Source organism: Manis javanica, chromosome 4, assembly GCF_040802235.1.
Source record: "Manis javanica isolate MJ-LG chromosome 4, MJ_LKY, whole genome shotgun sequence".
Lineage (NCBI taxonomy): Eukaryota > Metazoa > Chordata > Mammalia > Pholidota > Manidae > Manis > Manis javanica.
The window spans coordinates 15,375,277-15,391,773 of NC_133159.1; the positions used below are offsets into that span (position 1 = coordinate 15,375,277).

Sequence of the window (16,497 nt, forward strand, 5' to 3'; positions counted from 1 at the left end):
AAATGTACAGTAGTGTTACTATATGCACATTGTGAAAAAGATTTCTAGAACGTATTCATCTTGCAAAACTGAAACTCTAAAGCCACAGATTTAATTTAAATTTTATTTGTACATATTTCATCACTTGGAATTTAAATTGATATAGTCAGATATGTCTAGTTACCACACTGCATGGCACAGGTATAGATGGCTGTAAATTCCAAAACCTTACTCTTCTTATGTCTACCTACTTTATATCACTACAAACATCTATAACTCTACTTTTAAAGAATTATAATATTCACCAAACATTAGTATACTATAAAACACTGAAGAAAGAAACACAGAGGCTTATCATTGAACTTGATATGCAGTCTTAAGCATATTAACTGCTTTCCTCAGCTAAACACAGACTGATAATTCGTGTCACTGATTCTCAAAGTGTGGATCACAGAGCCCTGGGCATCTCTGAGAAATTATTAAAGAGCCTGTGAAGCAAAATATTTTTGTAATATTAATACTAAGATATTATTTGCCTATGTTGACATTTGCAGTAATGACAGTTTTATGGTGGGTAAAACTACTGGTATATTAGTAAAAATCAAGGCAAAGGTATTCTTTGTAATCTTTACTCCCACATTCTTTCCATGCACTCACTTTTTTAACCTTTTTTTAAATTAAGGTATCATTGATATACAATCTTATGAAGGTTTCACACAAGCAACATTGTGGTTACTACATTCACCCATATTGTCAAGTCTCCCCAACACCCCATTGCAGTCAGTGTACATCAGCATAGTTAAGATGCTATAGAGTCACTACTTGTCTTCTCTGTTCCATGCACTCACTTAAAAAGAAAAAAAAAAAACAGTACTTAAGAATATCATTTATGTGACAGTAAAATTTATGAATTTTTATTTTGATATAATTATCAATTCACATGGAATTTTAAAAATAGTAAGTTTCCATATGCTCTTCACCTATTTTCCCCTTATGATAATATCTTATATAACTACAGTACAATATCAAACCTAGAAAAATGACATTGATACAATCCATCAAACCTTATGCAGATTTCACCAGTTTTATGCACACATACATTTTGTATTTAGTTCTAGGCAATTTTATCACACATATAGATTTGTGTTACCACCACTAAAGTCACAATACATAAAAGGTTCTTCACAAAGATCCCTTATACTTCCCTTTAGCAGCCACAGGTACCTTCTTTGCTTCCTTTTGCCTCCCAACAGCTTCTATTCATCTAACCCCGGGCAACCATTACTCTAGTCTCCATCTCTATAATTTGGCTATATAAAGAATGTTATAAAAACCATACAGTAAGGAAGCCTTGGCACATCTTTTCAATATATGGCATGACCAAATGAAAGAAGATAAATTAAGCACTTCCACAGCATACTGGGAGAAGATCGTTGCATTGAGAGAAAGCCCTTTTTGACTGCTACAAGCTGAACTAGGTGCATTTTTCATGCAGCCCCATTTTACTTGCAAAAATAAAAAACAAACTCTGCTAATGCAGATGTCAGTACATGGCACACATTTTATTAAAAATGAACAAAGTGAGCCTGTCACATCAAGGAAAACTGAAAGTATTGATAAAATTCAACTTTCCAAATGAAAAATTAAACTCTTGGAAAATGTGTATCTGTTACGATGAGCTTGCCACCTTCCCAATATGTAGACTTTTCTAATGAGAATGTGATTATTTTTTTTTTTAGGAGAGCAATGTACAGACTTTTATTTATAAATAAAGTGAGAGAATAGAGCTCCTGGCTCATGCCAGGAGGGGACAAGAGAGCCCATAGTGGTGCGTTGTCTAGGGGGTTTTATAGGCAGTTGAGGATTTTTCGAGAACATGAAAGAGCTCCTGGCTCATGCCAGAAGGGCACAAGAGAGCCCCGAGAATGTGATTTTTTTATATAATAAAAAGAATGTGGAAGATCTGCACAACTCAAAGATGCAGTATTTTTCAAATGGCCAGTGTATGATGTTACAGAATCATACACAGTAAATAATTAATTCAAGTGCAAGATTTTAATGTAACTGAGTATCAAAAGTTCACCAAATATGGATTCGGATTCCACATTGTGACTAACATTTAAGAGACTATCACTTACTGAGTATGGTGCACTACTAAAGAATAGCCAGTATCTGAAAGGCTTATATAAAACACACCTCTCTTTCCTAATATATGTCAAGTGGAATGACATATTGCAACAGATTGAGTGAAGAAGCAAATGTGAGATCCCAGCTGACGTCTGTCAAGCCAGATGTGAAGGAAACGCGCACAACCATGGATGGGACAACTCTTTTCATCAATTTTTTTGTTTTGGAAAAAATTTTCTCATAAAAAATGTATTATTAATCTTTATAAAAAATTAGGCTTATTCTTATTTTAAAATTTCTCACCTTTAATTCCTAATATAGTAAATATTAATATAGACACACACACAAAATACTGAGAACCCCAGAGTTTTTATTTAAGAGTATAAAGAGGTCCTGAATCAAAAAGTTTAAGAATAGTGACCTAGATTAATACTAGAGCTGAAAGTGATCCTCCTTTACCTCTTGTTATTAAAATACAAAACTTTTGTTCCCTTATCCTTAAGTTACTCTTCAAAAAACCACCTTCCATTCCTGATGACTAAGGCACAGTTTGTTTCCAATCTCCCGAATTTCCACAAATAATGTGTTTTACTATGAACCTAAAATAGTTTTCCACCCACACCGCTTCCAGGTACCTTCAATCTTGTGAAAACCATCTTCCTGAGCTCTACGTAACCACATTCAAAGGACAGGTGTTTTAGCCTGCCCTCGCCCCCATCCCTCACTGGCATGGCACAGTGTGGAGGAAGCCACACAATTCTCATTTTGTGCCTTGGGACAGAAGGAAAATAGTGAAATTTGCTTACAACATTCTGACTTGTCTGTGGGCTGCCTGAGGGACCGACTTCTTTCTCACCTGACTCTGAGCACTGGTGGGAACAGTGGCATACTTTGGATACCAGTCTGGAGTCCACGGAAAGCAGTGGTACCTGCTGAGCTACATGAGAACTGCTGGGAAACTTCAGGCCTGGTGGAACCTGGGACAAGAAATTATAGGCAGAGGAATATGATAGAACACTTAAGACCTTGAGATGAAGCAAGGATAAGACTTTTAGGGAAATTACAACATTTAAAAACAGCCATGTTTAGAGTAGAATTGGTGGGTACGGTGGGGGTAAGGTGGACAGACCACACACACAGGCCCAGAGAAGATGTATGCACAGAAAATGCCTGAGAAGAACTTAAGCATCACATGGGCTGATGACCGATGGTCCTCCCCTACAAGGAGCTACTCTGCAAATACTGGGAGGCATGGCATTTTTCAAATGCTCAATTATCAACGGAAGATTACAAGACATACAAATAAATGGAAACATGGTCTATTAAAAGGAACTAAATAGATCTCTAGAAACTGGCCTTAAACAGAGACGTTGTAGTTACTTCGCAAAAACTTTAAAACAACTGTCTTGAATATCTTATAAAGGAAAACACAGAGACCTAAAGGAAATCAGGAAAACAATACATAAACAAAATGAGAATATTAAAAAACATAGAAATTATAAAAAATAAATTCTGGAGTAGAGAAATACAGTAACTGAATTTTTAAAATTCAATAACAGACTCAAACAGCCAGCAAAATCAGTGACCTTAAATAGAGGACCTTTAAAATTATCAAGTCTGAGAAGCAAAACACAATTTTAAAAAAAGAAGAAGAAAAATGAACAGAACTTAAAGAACATAAGGAACCCCATGTGCAAATTTAATAAAAGCCTGTATTATTATAATTTTGGCTAACTCTACTTTTTATTATTAATTCATACAATTTAAAAGACAAAAGCATAAAAACAATGGTAAATATATGTGAATGGATACACAATATATAAATATGTAATTTGTGACAATAACATTAAGTGGGAGGAGGCAGAGGAGTGAAGGAATAGAGTATTTGTAAGCAACTGAAGTTAAGTTGTTTGGTGTAAAATGACTGTAATTACAACTTTAGAATGTTACACATAATCCTCATGGTAATCATAATGAAAATATCTATAGAATATACACAAGGAAAATGAGAAGGGGATCAAAACGTGCCACTATAACAACTCAACTACACAGGAGGAAGACAGGGAGAAAATAATGTAAACTAAAAAAAAAGCTGTAAGTAACAGAAAATAACAAAATGGCAACAATAAGTTCTTTCTTATAAGTAATTACTAGTGCATTAAACTTGAATCAAATAACAGACAGAAAAAAAATGACAGACTGGCAGAATGGATTTAAAAAACAGGATCCTTGTAGGCAGCGTGTCAGTCTCATAAAAAACAGGATCCAATGATAGACTGTCTATAAAAAATTCACTTTAGACCTAAGATAACATATAGGGTAAAAATGAAAGGAGAAAAAAGATACTGCATACAAAAGAGAGTAGGAATGGCTATACTAGCATCAAACAAAAGACACTTTAAGTCAAAAACTGCTACGAGACAAAGAAGGACACTATATAATGAGAAAGTATCACTTCTTCACTTCACCAAGAAGATATAACACTTAAAAACATATGTGCAACCAACAATCAGAGCTTCTAAATTTCTGGAGCAACCACTGACAGAATGAAAGGGAAAAATAGTTCTACAGTAACAGGAGACTTCAGTACCCCATTTTCAATAATGCATAGAACAGCCAGACAGAAGATTAATAAGGAAACAGAGCTATTGACCAATTAAATATAAATAACATATAAAATACACCATCCAACAAAAGAATACTTACTCTTCTAAAGGGCACATGGAACATTCTCCAGGACAGACCAAAAGTTTGGTCACAAAACAAGTTTCAATGAACTTTAAAAACTATCTTTTTTTATCACAATGGAATGAAACTGGGAATTAATAGTAGATGAGAAATACACAGAGATGTGAAAATTAAATAAACATCACACTCTTAAACAACCAGTGGACCAAAGGAGAAATTAGAAGATATCTTGAGACAAATGAGAATGAAAAGACAGAATACTAAAACAGGATGCAATAAAAAGAAGAAATTTATTGCTCTAACTGCTTACATTAAAAAGGAAGAAAGATCTCAAATCAACTTAACTTTAGAGAGAACAAACTAAACCAAAGACACAAAAGAAATAAAATAATAAAGATTAGAGCAGATAAAAAAATAGAAAAACAGAAAGTTAATGAAACCAAGACCAATAAAACTGACAAAACTTAGCTAGACTAAAAAAAAAAAGATCACTCAACTAAAAATCAGAAATGAAAAAGTGACCATTATAACCTATTTTATACAGAAATAAAAAGGATTTTAAAGAGACTACTATACAAATGTACACCAAAAATTGGATAACATAGATGAAATGGACAATTTCCTATGAAGGCTGAACCATGAAAAAACAGAAAAAGTGAAAATACCTATAACTAGAAAGAAAACTGAGTTGGTAATCAAGAACCTCCCAACAAAGACAAGCCAGGAGGAGCAGGTAGCTTCACTGGTGAATTCTATGAAAGATTTAAAGAATTAAGTGTTTCCAAATGTTTCCTCAAATTCTTCCAAAAAATTGAAAAGGGAACACTTTCAAATTCATACTGTAAGGCCAGTATTGTCCTGATGCTAAAGCCAGACAAAAATACTACAAGAATAGAAAACTATAGATCAATATCCCTGATAAATACTGATGCAAAAATCCTCAACAAAAAACTAGCCAACAGAATTCAACAGCATATTACAAGGATTATACACCACGATCAAGTGGGATTTATTCCTGGAATGCAAGGGTGGTTCAACATACAAAAAACAATCAATGTAATATACCACACTAAGAGAATGAAGGAGAGCAGGGTGAGGTTGGGGAAACCACATGATCATTTCAACTCATGCAGAAAAAACATGTGACAAACTTCAACACCCTTTCATGATAAAAACACTTAACAAACTAGGAATAGAAGGAAACTACCTCAACATAATAAATTAGGCCATATATAAAAAGTCTATATCAAACATATTCAATGGTGAAAGACTGGAAGCTTTTCCTCTAAGATCAGGAATAAGACAAAGATGCCTGCTTTCACCACAACTATTCAAACATAGTCCTGGAAGTTCTACCCAGAGCAATTAGACAAGAAAAAGAAATAAAAGGCATCCAAATTAGAAAGGAGTAAGGAAAACTATCACTGTTCAGAGACAACATGATGTATGTAGAAAGCCCTGAAGATTCCACAAAAAACTGTTAGAACTAATAAACAAATTCATCTAAATTGCAGAGTAGATAATACAATAAAATAAGTTGTTTCTATACACTAACAATAAACAATCTGAAAAGGAAATTAAGATAATTCTATTCACAAAAAATTAAAAAGAATAACATACTCAGAAATAAATGTAACCATGGAGGTTAAAGATTTATATACTGAAAACTATAAAACAATAATGGATGAAACTAAAGAAAATAAACTTAATGGAGAAATTCAGTCATGGATTAGAAGATTTAATATTGTTAAAATGTCAGTACTACCCAAAGCAATTTACAGATTCCATTCAATGCAATCCCTATCAAAATCCCAATGGCATGTTTTGTAGATATAGGAAAATCCATCCTAAAATTCACATGGTATCTCAAGGCACCCTGAATAGCCAAAATAATCTTAGAAAAGAACAAATGGATGTCTCATACTTACTGATTTCAAAACTCTTTATTATAAGTCTATACGAATCAAAATAGTGTGGTACTGGCATAAAGACAGATATATAGACCAGTGGAAAACAATACAGAGTCCAGAAATAAACCTTTAAATGTATGGGCAAATTATTTTTGACAAGAGTGCCAAGACTATTCAATTGAGGAAGGACATCTTTTAAACAAGTGGTGTCATAAAAACTGGATATCCACATGCAAAAGAATAAAAGCTGTAACCTTACCTTATACTATATACAAAAATTATAAAATGTATCAAAGACCAAACTTAAGAGCTAAAGTATAAAAATCTTAGAAGAAAATATAAGGAGAAAGTTTTATGACACTGGATTTGGCAATGATTTTTGGAGATGACACCAAAAGCACAAACAACAAAAGAAAAAAATTGGTAAAATGGGTATTTCAAACCCAAAATTTCTGAGCCCCAAAAGACACAATTAATGGAGTGAAAAAGAAACTCATAGAACTGGAGAAAATATTTGTGAATGATATATAAGAAGGTGCTAATATACAGAAAATGACTAAAAAATCCTACAATTCAACAACAAAAAACCCTATCAAAAACAGGCAAAGGATTTGAATAGACATTTCTCCAAAGAAAAGATCTCCATGAAAAGATGCTCAAATCACTAATCATTGGTGAAAGCAAATCCAAACCACAATGAGATTATCACCTCGTACCCATTAGGATGGATACTAAAGAAAAACAAAATAGAAAGCAACAAGTGCTGGTGAGGATGTGGAGAAATTGGAGCACTTGGTACAGTATGTGACAGTTACTCTAAAAATTAAAAATAGAATTCCCATATGGTCCAGCAATTCTACTTCTGAGTATAGATCCAAAAAATAGGAAACAGGGTCTCAAAGAAATATTTGTACACCTATGTTCATAGTATCATTATTCACAATAGCCAAAAGGTGGGAACAACCAAAGTGTCTGTTGACAGGTGAAAGGATAAAGAAAATGTGGTCTATACAAACAGTGGAACATTATTTGATAATAAAAAGGAAATTCTGACATATGCAAAACATATATGAACCTTGAATACATTATGTTAAGTGAAATAAACCAGTTACAAAGAGACAAATAGTGTATGATTCCACTAACAGAGTACCTAGACTACTCAAATTTAGAGATGGAAAACAGAATGGTTGTTTCCAGATGGTGGGAAAAGCAGGGGGATGGTCCGTTATCATTTAATAGGCACAGAATTTCAGTTTTACAAGCTGAAGAGAGTTCTAGAGATAGATGGTAGTGATAGTTACACAAAAATATGGATATACTGAATACCAGTGAAGTGTACCTGCAAAAATGGTTAAGAAGGCAAATTTTGTTACATATATTTTACAATTTAAAAAATTTTAAATATGAGCACATTACACTATCACAAAATCTGATCACAAAGCAGTTTGTTTCAACAGCATTTACTCCACTTCATCAGTTGTGAAACTAATACATATTTGTACATATTTATATATACTTGCTTATATCTTGTTGAATATTAAGAAGTACTTGATAAAATACACCTGTCTAAATCTGACAATTTGGTATGGTACTGTAATTCACTTGAAACTTCTTAAGTGGTAGCTAACTATACAAAACCATTTAATGCAGATTTTAAAATCATCATTTAACACTTTGCATACACCCCAACACCTTTTATATATTTCAAGTTCTTTATCTTTCGTTTCTGTTATCTTTCATTTCCAAGGAAGGATAGTAACAAGAGAATCAGACCCAAGCAGATTACATATCTTCCTGCCCACAAAGCAAGTGATGATAATAGAAAACAAAAACACATTCTTCCTGGACATCCTTAAGAACTACTACAAATGACTAGGGTAAAAAGAAATAATTCCTCCATGACAGAGGAAAACATTGTCTCTGCAAGTCAATGGGAGTTCAGTGGGATATCTATTACAACTGCCAATCTGATAGGAACCAGAGAACTACTTTCTCCTTCCCCAAATCTGAGTTTATCTCCTGTGAAGTAACTGAGTGCAGTTGAAATCATTTATTTTTAAGTTAGGACATACCCATGGCTGAACATCAGGTTTTGAGGCCCAGATCACTTTCCACTGAGAAATGACCAACTTGAAATTTATCAGTTGGGGTAAGAGCAGGTATGGGATCATACACTTGCCAGTGCAATTGTTAGAATTAATTTCAAATGTTGTTCAACTCAGCTCCCAGCTACATGCAGTGAATTATAGGTATGCATTTGAATGTACTATTCTTTGTGTATTAAATTCCTAATGACTGTACCAACTAAAAAGATAGCTGAATAGATAGCCATAATAGAAATCCCAGTAAATATTCTAACAGTATCATATTGAAAACAGAAACTTAAATCCTCACATGCTTAGTACTTTTTTGAAACACAGAATGGAACAAATACAGTACAGTAATTATTTACTACACAAATTACTTTTCCATCAACCAAAAAAGTATGTATTTCCCACTTATATAAAGCATCAAACACTGTAAGAAATGTAATCCTACAGATTACTAACCAAAGATTCCCGTTTCATTAAACACTATTGTAAATAAAATGCTGGAATTAATTTCTTCTTAATGAACCCAGCTTCCCTTTCCCTCTCAAAATAATCTCAGACTCAAGTTCATGTGCTGCATATGTTGCACCTTGAAGAGCAAGAACACTCAAATGTCAAAAAGAATAAATCATAGTGACTCACTGCTTCCCAAATGAGCAGATTATGATTATTAGATACACTCAGGCTTCCAAGTGCTTTCTCTTTCAGAGCCAAGCATATAAATAAGTATACAGGGTAATAATAATCACATTGTGATACACTGAAAGACTCAATTACAGTATACTATGGAGAAAACCTGGAATACAAGGCAAGTTAATCAAGAAAATCAGGGTAAAACCATTACTATCATAATTTAATATTAACATAAAATCCAACAAATATACAGCACTTACATTTCCCTTTCAAAAAAGCATTTGCTATAACCTCACAAAAAGGAAAAAGTTACTATGTAAAAATTCAGTACATAAATACCCCAATGATGGCCCTGAAGTACCCAAAATGCTTATCTGTCCAGAGTACAAGCTAAAATGTAATTGTGCAGAATTGTTTTCAGGATAATTAGGTTTTTCCTTTTCCTAACTTTTCATTTAAATAACAAAACTTTCATCATTACAGTGAAGGAAGTTAAATAGTATTGGCCAACTACATAGTCAAAGTTATCTATAAGGGAAAGCCCTCTGCAGTGCATCTCCATTAGATTTTTCTCTCTTATGATGCTAAATGTAGTAAGAAAACAAAAATCCCCTCAGAAGCTATTTTTAGATCATCACTGAGCTGGTTAAATAAACATGCCTGCTGTGTAATGTGACTCCCTTAGTTCCTACTCTGCAGAGAATAAACAGACATTAGACCCAGTCAATCACATGAGACAGGTTTAGAAAACAGCTGAGTCACCCACCAATAGTCTTCCTGCTCCCAGTAACTCAATGGAAATTTGGCTCACCACAAAACTTGGCTTCTTCTCCTATTCCCACTAGTAAGTTACAGTTCCCTAAATCCTTTCCTAACCAGTTTATGATAAAGCTCATTTTAAGTATCACATGTTTCACCCCCACCCCAACCAACATATCAAGTGTTCCTGAAAATACAAAAACAAAAAACAAGCAAAAACAGGAGACTAATTAGGCTGGCAAACTTCATCTCAATTAGACCAGGTCTACTTTGGAGAAAAACATGTCTCTCCAGTTGACCTAGAAGGGAAAGTAGTTATCACTGCATTCTACTTACAGCTTATGCTTTTCTGGACATGATCAATACATTCCCCCACTAGGTTTTCTTGCAAGCATCCCTAAATGAAACAATCTACGAATCTATTATGAATAACAAGACTCCCAAAGCAGAATTGCTTTAGATTTTCTTTCTTTAGAGGATGTTAGTATTACCACCAGTGGATAATGTTTAGACACACAAAAACTTTTCATTCAAATTGGAATGTAATAACCCTCAAGCCATACATTTACATTATTTAACATAAAGCAATTCAACTAACCTTTTTCAACATCAACTGGAAGTCCTACAATAAAGTTGAAAGAGACATGTTCCCTGTGCTTAAGGATTTGCAATTTACCTAACTCAACTGTAATAGAATATAGAAAGTCCTGCAAGAAGTGTGAACAACATGTCAAGAAGCAAAGCAGAAATTGATTAATTCTCTCTAGGAGAAGGAGATTTCTGGAGAGCTTCCACATAAAACAGTTCAACAAGGGATGGACAGGGGAGCTGGCAGTCAGCCACAGGAGAAGCGGGGCACCAGGTGTAGGCAAAACTAGGAGTATAACAGAAACATGAAGACCTGGAAAAGCAGGGCATGTCTGCTATACCCTATAGGTCACTAATACCAGAGCACAAAGGTGGGTGAGAAAGACTAGGCCACAGAATTACAGTAAGGCCAGACTAAAAAGATGTGTCAAGATAAGAAAGGATTTTTACCTTGAAAGGAACCCGAGGAGACGCTGAACAGGGCAGCAGTAACATTGGATTTGTTTAGTAAAAATAACTTTTAAACAATAACAAGCCCTGCAGCACAGATCTGTGTCAGGAATACAAGTTAGGGAGCTATTCCAATAGTCTAGGTACATGATGATAAGGGTCTACCGATGAATCAGGTAGAGTGAATCTACTGCAGTGAATCTAGACAAAGGAGACAGATTTGGAGGTAATCAGTATACTCAAACAGCAAGACTTTTTGAGTAACTAAATACAAGTGGTAAGGAAGCTAATGCTCCAAGGTTTGAGGATAAGGATGCTTACAGAGCCAAAGTGATTGGGCCCCAGGCCACCTCTTGGACTTCACCTCATATCCCATTATTCTCCAACCACATTGGCCTTATTTATTTCCTTCATACATATCAAGTTTATTTTCTCTTAATGTCTTTACAGTAGTTGTTTTCTCTGCTTTGCAAGAAAAAGTGATAAATGCAACTATATTATGTCAAGTTTTAACTGTCAAAAAAAAAAACCCCAGGTACAAAAGTGTAGAGTAATTAGACTTGAATAGAGCAGTGTCAACTACAGAGAGTTATCTAGGAATCACCAGCATAAAACCATAAAACCACCTGCTTGCCACATGAGTGGATGAGATCACATTGGGTATAAGACCAAATAACAGAAAATTATTTGAAAAAGCATTCTTGAGATAGGCAAAAGAAAAGGAACCTTTAAAGTAGAAAGAGGGAGTTTCTGAAGAATGTGACATAAACTCCCTTTACTGAGAGTCTGTTTAATGCCAGGCACATATCTAACCTAACTATACAAAAATCTCTAAGAAGTAAACCGCCTTAAAAATTAGAAAGCAGGTTCAGAGAAAATAATTTTCCCAAGGTCACATATATAATGGCTAATTCCGAATGTGAACCTCAATCTATTGACACTATTTATGAAATTATATGGTAGACCCTTGAACAATGTGGGATGAACTGCATGGATCTACTTATACGTGGACTTTTTAAAATAAATATATTGGAAAATCTTTTAGGGATTTGCAACATTTGAAAAAACATTTTCTTTCCTCTAGCTTAGTTATTGTAAGAATGCAGTATATAACACATATAACATAGAACATATGTGTTACTGGACTATTTCGTTATCAGTAAGACTTCCAGTCAACAATAGGCCATCAGTAGTTAAGTTTTAGGGGAGTCAAAAGCTATACCCAGATTATCAACTCACAGAGGTTGGCATCCCAATCCTGGTGTTGTTCAAGGGTCAACTGTACCAAGAAACACAAGTGGTGAAACAAAATATCAATTAACATAAAACTAAGGATCATTGTTACCTATAGGGAGAAAGGATGGGGTTGGGATAAAGGAGTATATGAGGGCTTCAAAGGTATTGATAGTCAATTTCTGAAGGTGAGCAGTGGTCAGTTATTTTATTATTCTTTCAAACTAAAAGGAGTTACACTATACTCTTTTATAAGACTAGGTATTTCATAATTTTAAAAACAGAAGGTGCTTCCAAAAACAGCAAAAAGATTAGAAGCTGTGAAGCAGGGCTACCACAATGCATAACTTCAGGAGCCATACAGTGTATAGCCTATAGGGCTGTTGGTGACCAACCTGGTACAGATGAAAGCACAATGCAAAATATAATTGGAAGCCAGTTAGTGATGATTAACAGGATTACAAGACAGGTAAATTATAGCTTAGTTTAGCTTAGTCTAGCTACGCTAAGAAATCATAATTTTTTAATGAAGTCCATCAACAGAGGTACTTGAATTTCTACAGCAGAACCCTTCATTGTGGGAGCCAGAATAAAGGAAAACACCTGCTAGGTTCAACTGACTCAGGGACGGAAATTAGCAAAACACAGAAACTGAGGAAAGAAAGGGAACTAGGCATGAATAATGACTAATGATAGAGCTAAGGCTAACCAAGAGGAATGTGAAGGCAGGAAGTGCCTTGTAATACTGAGAACAGAAAGGGATTACAGAATTAAAGGATTGTGAAATACAAAACAGGTACAGTAGGACTGAAGAAAGGCAGAAGCAGGAGGCTGTGGTCAGAGAAACTTTAGACTTCAAGAACTCAAAGACAGAACAGCTCTAGGTAGAGACCAGATACAGACAGGCGCTCTTCAACAGAAATACAATACAAGCCACTATAAGAAGTTTAAAGATTTTTGGTAGCCATGTTAGAAAAAAAGTAAAAATAGAGGTAAAATAATTTTAGTAATACATGTTATTTAATTCAATATACCCCAAATTTTGACTTATAGTCAATACAGAAACTGAAACATCTGGTATATTTACCAGTTCTTTCAAATGCTCAGTTTGCACCATGTGGCTCTAGTGACTATTGTATTGGATAGTGTAGGGCGAGACTGGGTCCATGTGGGTTGCTGGATGTGTGTTCCTATACGGTTGCACTGGGAAAGTGAAAAAAAGAAAGAAAGAAAGGTGAATCCAGGAGCCCATAGCAATGATCGGATAGGACAACAATGAATGCTAGCAGTCCTCACAGTAGATGGAAGAAAGTAAAGTAGAGAATTGTGAGCCAAGTGCTAAAATCCTCAAAGAATAGAGAAATTTGCCCAGGAAAATGAGGGATGATAGCAACAAGGGAAGTAGGGAATGCATTTGCTGCACATGGGTCACAGGAGAACGACCTACAGAGAGAAGTGAAGGGCAGAACAATGCTGAGCCTACCGCCCAAGATATAAAGACTGTAAGAAAAATAGTAAAATCCATTTGAAAGAATTTCTGGGAAAGTAACGTCACCTAAATTTTCAGAGAGTAAGGAGATACAGGGAGGGTGTGAGAGTTCCGAAAGTATACTAAGGAAGAAACCAGGTAACTGGACCTTTCCAGAAGGTCCAATAGCAGAGATACTACAAGCACTCTATTATGAAATAAAAATATATGCAGATAAGCAAATAAATAGCAGAAGACAAGACTCGTGATTCTAGGATTAAGTTTCTTCTAGAGCTTAGAATCTGCAGTCACATAAACTTTTTATAAAATAAAAATATATGCAGGAGGCGGAGCCACGATGGCGGCGTGAGTAGAGCAGCAGAAATCTCCTCCCAAAACAACATTTATCTATGAAAATATAACAAAGACAACTCTTCCTAAAATAGAGACCAGAGGACACAGGACAACATTCAGACCACATCCACACCTGCGAGAACCCGCCTCGGGAAGGGGGTAAGATACAAGCCCTAGCCTGGCGGGAACCGAGCGCCCCTCCCCCCGGCTCCCGGCGGGTGGAGAGGAGTCAGCAAGGAGGGCTAGGGAGCCCAGGACTGCTGAACACCCAGCCCCCGGATTCCTGACCAGAGCGCAGACACAGTGCATGCGTGGGATGCTGGAAACTAGGGAAACAGGGTGGCAGGACCGTTGAGCGGGTGCCTGAGGTCGACGCCAGAGAACAAAGAAATGGGAGCGACCTTTCTTTTTTTTTTGGTGAGTGCTTTTTGGAAGTCTTAAAGGGACAGGGACCCTAATACTAGGAAAACAAGGAAGCAAGACCAGTGAATGGGTGCCTGAGACCAGCACCTGAGGACAAAGAAAACCGTATATTTTTCTTTTTTTAAAAAATTATTTATTTAATTTTTTTCCCCCTTGTTGTTGCTGTTGTTGTTTTGGTTTGGAGAGTGCTTTTTGGAAGTCTTAAAGGGGCAGGGCAGGACACTAAGTCCAGAGGCAGGGAATCTGGGGATCTCTGGGCACTCTAACCCCCTGGGCAACAGGGAGCACAGAGCCCCATTACGGAGATAAATAGCCTCCCAGCCGCTCCCCCTACAATGGGGCTCCACCATTTTGGAGCGGCAGCCCCAGCCAGGCCACGCCGACAGCAACAGCGAAGATAAACTCCATAGCAGCCAGGCAGGAAGCAGAAGCCATCTGCGCACAGCTGCCCAGCACAAGACACTAGAGGTCGCTATTCTCCCAGGAGAGGAAGGCCACAAACTAACAAGAAGGAAAGCTCTTCCAGCGGTCACTCGTACCAGCTCTGCAAACTATCTCTATCACCATGAAAAGGCAAAACTACAGGCAGACAAAGATCACAGAGACAACACCTGAGAAGGAGACAGACCTAACCAGTCTCCCTAAAAAAGACTTCAAAATAAAAATCATGAACATGCTGATGGAGATGCAGAGAAAAATGCAAGAGCAATGGGATGAGATGCAGAGAAAAATGCAAGAGCAATGGGATGAAGTCCGGAGGGAGATCACAGATGTCAGGAAGGAGATTACAGAAGGGAAACAAACCCTGGAAGGATTTATAAGCAGAATGGATAAGATGCAAGAGGCCATGGAAGGAATAGAAACCAGAGAACAGGAACGTATAGAAGCTGACATAGAGAGAGATAAAAGAATCTCCAGGAATGAAGCAATACTAAGCGAACTATGTGACCAATCCAAAAGGAACAACATCCGTATTATAGGGGTACCAGAAAAAGAAGAGAGAGGAAAAGGGATAGAAAGTCTCTTTGAAGAAATAATTGTGGAAAACTTCCCCAAACTAGAGGAGGAAATGATCGAACAGACCACGGAAATACACAGAACCCCCAACAGAAAGGATCCAAGGAAGACAACACCAAGACACATAATAATTAAAATGGCAAGGATCAAGGACAAGGAAAGAGTTTTAAAGGCAGCTAGAGAGAAAAAGGTCACCTATAAAGGAAAACCCATCAGGCTAACATCAGACCTCTCAACAGTAACCCTACAGGCCAGAAGAGTATGGCATGATATATTTAATGCAGTGAAACAGAAGGGCATTGAACCAAGGATACTGTATCCAGCACGACTATCATTGAAATATGATGGTGGGATTAAACAATTCCCAGACAAGCAAAAGCTGAGGGAATTTGCTTCCCACAAAACACCTCTACAGGGCATCTTACAGGGACTGCTCTAGATGGGAGCACTCCTAAAAAGAGCACAGAACAAAACACACAACATATGAAGAATGGAGGAGGAGGAATAAGTAGGGAGAGAAGAAAAGAATCTCCAGACAGTGTATATAACAGCTCAATAAGCGAGCTAAGTTAGGCAGTAAGATACTAAAGAGGCTAACCTTGAACCTTTGGTAACCACAAACCTAAAGCCTGCAATGGCAATAAGTACATATCTCTCAATAGTCACCCTAAATGTAAATGGACTTAATGCACCAATCAAAAGACACAGAGTAATAGAATGGATAAAAAAGCAAGACCCATCTATATGCTGCTTACAAGAAACTCACCTCAAACCCAAA

General features: G+C 36.1%; 1 protein-coding gene across 14 annotated transcripts in view; it reads right to left on the bottom strand.

Moving 5' to 3' along the window:
• EIF4G3 (eukaryotic translation initiation factor 4 gamma 3) overlaps positions 1-16,497 on the bottom strand; it is a 377,936-nt gene that overhangs the window by 188,268 nt on the left and 173,171 nt on the right. The window contains exon 1 of one of the 14 annotated variants that reach the window (XM_036999836.2): positions 2,963-3,046. The exons of 12 other annotated variants lie outside the window; for them this stretch is intronic. The gene's annotated coding sequence lies outside the window, so the exon portion shown is untranslated. Of the gene's footprint in view, positions 1-2,962; positions 3,047-16,497 lie in introns of those variants that run through there. One more of the 14 variants, XM_036999837.2, reaches the window with a different exon arrangement.